The 7,494-nt window shown below is 38.0% G+C and overlaps 1 non-coding gene across 1 annotated transcript; it reads left to right on the forward strand.

Moving 5' to 3' along the window:
- The first annotated feature begins 4,489 nt into the window (after positions 1-4,489).
- On the forward strand, positions 4,490-4,596 carry LOC147359376 (U6 spliceosomal RNA). Its single transcript, XR_015141365.1, has one exon. It is a non-coding gene; the product is annotated as a U6 spliceosomal RNA (small nuclear RNA).
- Positions 4,597-7,494: the final 2,898 nt, after the last annotated feature.

The following is a 7,494-nucleotide window of genomic DNA, read 5'->3' on the forward strand; positions in this document are numbered from 1 at the left end:
GGCAACTCTAATCTTCCTTCTGCTTTTCAGACAATCCATGCTTCCTCCTGCCACGGACCTTGGCATACACTAGGCCCCCGAATGGAATATTCACCTTCCTTCTCTCCCTGATGCCCCTGCAGTGTTACCTCCTGCTCATCCTTCAGATCTCACCTCAAATGCCACTGCCTCCAGGAAGCCTTCCATGACCTCTCTGAGTAGATGAAGAAGAAATGAAAGTTGTTCAGTTGTATTTGACTCATTGAAACCCCATGGACTGTAACCCACCAGGCTTCTCTGCCCATGGAATTCTCTAGGCAAGAAAACTGGAGTGGGTTGCCATTCCCTTCTTCAGTGGATCTTCCTGACCCAGGGATTAAACCTAAGTCTCCTGCACTGCAAGCAGACTTGCAGACTTTACCATCTAAGCCACCAGGGAAGCCCAGATCTCTGAGTAGATAAATTTCTCCTAATACACATTCTCTCAACACCACATTCTTACTCCAGCTATAATTACTTATTATTTACACGATTCTTAGATTAATCTGTCTCCCCACCAGATGGAAATTGTAAGAGAAGAAATATCTTTTCACCTGGGGAGTAGGGGAGGCAATGTGTATGTATATACATGCTTTCTGTTTGCCCAGCACAGTTGGCTTGCATTTATAGGAGCTTAATGGATATTTGTTTAATGAATAAATGTTCTTTTTCATCACATCATGCTGCCTCTAAGAAAAGTCTAAACCAATATTAATTACAATCTATGTTTTTAAAGAACAATCATATTCAACATTTAACTCTGCACTGGTCCAATTTATCTGAAACAAATAGGCAACAACAACACACATTTTTTGAAAAACCTGTATTGTACCAAAATATTGTCATACCCCTTCAAAAACAACATCTCTTTTGCTAGTGATTTCAAGTCTAAAGTACAAAACTCTAACCTCAGGTGCATGAATTAGTGAGGCAGGAAAAAAAAAGCACCAATGATTTGAGATACTATGTGGGGTTTTATGCTACAAACAAGATGGACTGAGCCAAAACACTCAGCTGACCTGGTTCTCCATGGCTCTATAAGCATCTGAGTCATGTGGAGGAAAGCAGAGGCACCCACTGCTGCTTCTCAACCATCCAGATATCCTGCGATGAATCCCATCAGTGATCTGCTTTGCCTCCACTTTCATCTCACTTGTATATGTGGGTATGAGGCTAGAGAGAAAATGTCTCTTCCACACCACAATCAATCATATTCTATCAATAGAATGGATAAATACAAAAACCATATACATAATATAGTTGTCATCTGTATGTAATTGTAATATATATGTAATATGTGTACTATAAAAATTCAACTTCCTACAAGCAAAGGAACAGACATCTAAACAACGGGACATAAGCACGATTTGGTTGTGGTCACAGGAAATCTCCCATGCTCCTAGAAAGGCCACTACAGGTCAGTAGTTAAATGGCTTACAAGCCATTTACAAGCACTTACAGTGCTTGAAGTGAAGTGAAGTGCAGTGATAGTTCCTCAGTCATGTCCAGCTGTTTGCATCTCTATGGACTGTAGCCCACCAGGCTCCTCTGCCCATGGAATTCTCCAGGCAAGAATACTGGAGTGGGTAGCCATTCCCTTCTCCAGGGGATCTTCCTGACCCAGGGATTGAACCTGGGTCTCCTGCATTGCAGGCAGATTCTTAAGTGCTGATACCAGTCTAAGTACATTCACACATTTTAACTTGTTGAATTCTCACAACTGTCTCACAAAATAATTATTTTTATTATCAACCCCATTTTACAGATGAGGAAACTAATGCACAGGGAGGTAAAGTAAATTGTCAGAGATCACACACTAGGGAGTGGGAGAACTAGGGTTGAAACCCATGCCATTTGGCTCCAGAGTCCTTGCCCTTAAAAACATTATACTGACTCTCAACAGTTGTCTGTCTGAGATTCCACAATCCTAAATTTATCATATCACTCTAAAATATCCAAAATCTCAGATTTTTTCAGATACTACTAATCAACAACTATTTGGAGTTGCACATATCCATTTTTATTAACATTAGATAAAATATTTATGATGTGGAACAAAGGCATCCAAGAAAAGAGGAGAAAGTCAAAGCAGTTAGAAGGCCAGAATCAACCCCTCCAATTGGGTATCATAATCATAGCTAACATTTTTTGAGCACTGTGCTAAGTGCTTTAGTAAACTGTCCCATTTAAACCACATAGTAACACACAAAGATTAATAGAATATACAGCCCAGAAATAAACCTACATATATGTGGCCAGTTAATATATGACAAAGCAGACAAGAATATATAACATGAATATACCCCTGGCCCCCTAACTTAGCACAAGGTAATATGTGCCAGTGCTATTTGTGAAATGTATGGTCTTTCTAAATGACTAATGGATTTGTTTGAGTTCCTAAGTTTTGAATCAAATCCTAGAGCCAGTTGATACCCTAATAATCTGGAGGACAAAATAATAGCATATCAATAAATGGAGGTTCCTCCTTATGATGTAAGCTAATTATGAAACATGTAACATATTTGACAACTCCCTCTTTTTTGACTTTGTACTTTTCTGCATGTTCATTCATTTCTAATCAATAAAGAATAAACTGTCTAAAAAACAGGAATGTGTATTTCTTCAATAAACAGTGTTGGGAAAGCTAGACAGTCACATGCAAAAGAATGAAATGGGGCCCTTATCATATGCCACACACAAAAAGTAACTCAAAATGGATTAAAGACTTGAATGTAAGATGTGAAATCATAAAACTCCTAGAAGAAAACATAGACAGTAAGCTCCTTAACATGAGTCTTAGCAATGATTTTTTGCATTTGATACCAAAAGCAAAAGCAACAAAAAATAAAACTTAACAAGCAGGACTGAAAGTGAAAGTCTTTCAGTCATGTCTGACTCTTTGCAACCCCATGGACTATATAGTCCATGGAATTCTCCAGGTCAGAATACTGGAGTAGATAGCCTTGTCCTTCTCCAGGGGATCTTCCCAACCCAGGGATCGAATCCAGGTCTCCGGCATTGCAGGCAAATTCTTTACCAACTGAGCTATGAGGGGAGCCCCACAAGCAGGACTACATCAAATTTAAAAGCTTATGCACAGCAAAGGAAATAATCACATATTTCAGCACCAAGAGGTAGTTCAGTTCACTTCAGTTCAGTCACTCAGTCGTGTCTGACTCTTTGTGATCCCATGGACTGCAGCACGTCAGGCCTCCCTGTCCATCAACAACTCCCAGAGTTTACTCAAACTCATGTCCATTGAGTCAGTGATGCCATCCAACCATCTCATCCTCTCTCGTCCCCTTCTCCTCCCACCTTCAATTATTCCCAGCATCAGGGTCTTTTCAAATGAGTCAGTTCTTCACATCAGGTGGCCAAAGTGTTGGAGTTTCAGCTTCATCTGTCCTTCCAATGAATATTCAGGACTGATTTCCTTTAGATGGACTGGTTGGATCTCCTTGCTGTCCAGGGGATGCTCAAGAGTCTTCTCCAACACCACAGTTAAAAAGCATCAATTCTTAAAAAAAAAAAAAAAAGCATCAATTCTTCATCACTCAGCTTTCTTTACAGTCCAACTCTCACATCCATATATGACTACTGGAAAAACCATAGCCGTGACTAGACACACCTTTATTGGCAAAGTAATGTCTCTGCTTTTTAATATGCTGTCTAGGTTGGTCATAACTTTTCTTCCAAAGAGTGGGAAAGACATGTCAAAAAGACACAGAAGCTAGCTTGAAGGGGCACCTTAGGCAAAATCTGGTCAATTTGAACATCAAAATAATAATGACAGGGCAATCCAGTGGTTAAGATTCCAGGCTTCCACTGTAGGGGTTCCAGATTCCATCCCTGGTTGGGGAACTAAGATCCCACATGCCATGCAGTGTACCAAGTAATAATGATAATAACAGATTATAAACCACTGAATAAAATAACTAACGCACATATATGGAATTTAGAAAGATGGTAACAATAACCCGGTGTACGAGACAGCAAAAGAGACACTGATGTATAGAACAGTCTTATGGACTCTGTGGGAGAGGGAGAGGGTGGGAAGATTTGGGAGAATGGCAATGAAACATGTAAAATATCATGTAGGAAACGAGTTGCCAGTCCAGGTTCGATGCACGATGCTGGATGCTTGGGGCTGGTGCACTGGGACGGCCCAGAGGGATGGTATGGGGAGGGAGGAGGGAGGAGGGTTCGGGATGGGGAACACATGTATACCTGTGGCGGATTCATTTTGATATTTGGCAAAACTAATACAATTATGTAAAGTTTAAAAATAAAAAAAAAATTGAAAAAAAAAAAATAAATAAATAAAATAACAATTGATGAGTCTACACTGACATAAATAAATGGAGAGAACGGAAGCTCTGCTTATAGTATGACACTGACTATTAAATGTAGAAAAATGATGGAATTAGAAAAAAATATCACTTAGAAACCATCATGGTAAAAATTAAGTTAAGTGCTCGCTTCGGCAGCACATATACTAAAATTGGAACGATACAGAGAAGATTAGCATGGCCCCTGCGCAAGGATGACACGCAAATTCGTGAAGCGTTCCATATTTTTAAAGAATACATTTGAATCAGTTCTAATGAGGTGGATGAAACTGGAGCCTATTATACAGAGTGAAGTAAGCCAGAAGGAAAAACATAAATACAGTATACTAACGCACATATATGGAATTTAGAAAGATGGTAACAATAACCCGGTGTACGAGACAGCAAAAGAGACACTGATGTATAGAACAGTCTTATGGACTCTGTGGGGGAGGGAGAGGGTGGGAAGATTCGGGAGAATGGCAGTGAAACATGTAAAGTATCGTGTGGGAAGCGAGTTGCCAGTCCAGGTTCGATGCATGATGCTGGATGCTTGGGGCTGGTGCACTGGGACGGCCCGGAGGGATGGTGTGGGGAGGGAGGAGGGAGGGGGGTTCGGGATAGGGAACACGTGTATACCTGTGGCGGATTCATTTTGATATTTGGCAAAACTAATACAATTATGTAAAGTTTAAAAATAAAATAAAATTGGAAGAAAAAAAAAATAAAATAAAAAAATTAAAAAAAAAAAAAAATTAAGTTAAGCATGATACATCAATGCATCCTAAAACTAGTGGATGAAGGTGAGGTGAGAAAAAGGTATTTATGTAGTTTCTTTTTTATTTAAATTTTATTGAAGTATATAGTTGATTTATGATGCTGTGTTAGTTTCAGGTGTACAGCAGAGTAAGGACTCAGTTATATATACATTTATATATTTTTTAGATTTTTTTCCTGGATAGGTTTTACAAAATATTGAGTATAGTTCCCTGTAGGTCCTTGTATTTATATAGTTTCAATTTCCACATAAAACACTTACTTAATTACAAAGACAAAAAACAACGTTACAGTGGAGACACTATGGCAATCAAGTGACCAGCATTTACACATCCAGCAAGGGGGTAAGTCAACATTGTGTGCCGTCCAGTTGGAACGCAGTGATAAAACACATCATCAATTCTATAATATTATTGTCAAAAACTGGATAATATGACCATGAGGAAACATTTGAAAAATTGAAATTGATGGGCAGTCTACAAAGTGACTGATCTGTGTCCTGAAAATAGTCAAGGATATGAAAATCAAAGGCAGACTGAGGAACTGTTCAATACTGAAAGAATTTAGAGGCTTGTGACCACTGGTTGCAGGTGGTAATCCTGGATCCTTATGCTATAAAAGATATCAAAAGGATAATTGCTGAAACTTGAATGGGATCTCTAGGTGAAGAGTATATAGGATATTTTTGTGCTGTTCTTGCAATTTTTCTTTAACTTTGAAATTATTACCAACTAAATTGCTTCTTGTATGTGCTCAGTCACTCAGTCATGTCTGACTCTTTGTGACCCTACAGACTGTAGCCCCCCATGCTCCTCTGTCTGTGGAATTTTCCAGTCAAGAATACTGGTGTGGGTTGCCATCTCTTTCTCCAGGGAGTCTTCCTGACCCAGGGATAAAACCTGGGTCTCCTGTGTCTCCTGCATTGGCAGGTAGATTTTTTACCACTGCGCAACCTGGGAAGCCCCCTTAAAAATCTCAAATAGATAATGAAATAATGTTGAATAGGTTACAGAGTAAAACCATATTGTGATTTTTATATTAACCAAGAAATTCATGGAAATCTGATGAAGTACTTCTTTATTAAGTAAAAGCTTAATAACCTGTAATGGAAAAGAATCTGAATATATGTGTGTGTATATATATATACACACATGTGTACAACATACACATGAAACATTGTAAATCAACTATATTTCAATAAAAATAAAGTAAATGCTTAAATAAGCAGAAATATTTATTTCTAATTAAATCATTATTAAAAGTTGAAAAATCACCCAGTCCTACTCTTACACAGTTGGAAACTAAGACCCAGAAAATAAAGATTGAATGGTAAGATTTTATCAGACTTACAGAATATTATTCACAGATAACATTTTCTTTTTTTAAAAAAAAAATCTGAAGTTGTTCTTTTATACCTTAAGGTTATTAAAGCACAAGTCTGCTTTCACAAATCAAATAATACCTTGAGTAATTTTTGTAAAGGACAGACATAATGATACATATTTTTCAATTACTGACCTGCACAAAATACTATGAATTTAGACTAAAAATGTTTGCTCATATAAAAGGCTTTAATTAATCTTTCATTAGAAAGACTATTCTTTTTTTTTCTTTTTTTTAAATTTTTTTAAATTTATTTTAATTGGAGGCTAATTACTTTACGGCATTAAGCGCAGGTGGCTGCACCATAGCCATCGTGGTCAACAAAAGAGTTCGAAATGCAGTACTTGGATGCAATCTCAAAAACGAAAGAATGATCTCTGTTCGTTTCCAAGGCAAACCATTCAGTATCACAGTAATCCAAATCTATGCCCCAACCAGTAATGCTGAAGAAGCTGAAGTTGAACGGTTCTATGAAGACCTACAAGACATTTTAGAACTAACACCCAAAAAAGATGTCCTTTTCATTATAGGGGACTGGAATGCAAAAGTAGGAAGTCAAGAAACACCTGGAGTAACAGGCAGATTTGGCCTTGGAATACGGAATGAAGCAGGGCAAAGACTAATAGAGTTTTGCCAAGAAAATGCACTGGTCATAGCAAACACCCTCTTCCAACAACACAAGAGAAGACTCTACACATGGACATCACCAGATGTTCAACACTGAAATCAGATTGATTATATTCTTTGCAGCCAAAGATGGAGAAGCTCTAAACAGTCAACAAAAACAAGATCAGGAGCTGACTATGGCTCAGATCATGAACTCCTTATTGCCAAATTCAGACTGAAATTGAAGAAAGTAGGGAAAACCACTAGACCATTCAGGTATGACTTAAATCAAATCCCTTATATTATACAGTGGAAGTGAGAAATAGATTTAAGGGCCTAGATCTGATAGATAGAGTGCCTGATGAACTATGGAATGAGGTTC

The sequence above is a fragment of the Bos grunniens genome, chromosome 14 (assembly GCF_055505025.1).
Source record: "Bos grunniens cultivar Pamir isolate PY7600 chromosome 14, Bosgru_T2T1.0, whole genome shotgun sequence".
Lineage (NCBI taxonomy): Eukaryota > Metazoa > Chordata > Mammalia > Artiodactyla > Bovidae > Bos > Bos grunniens.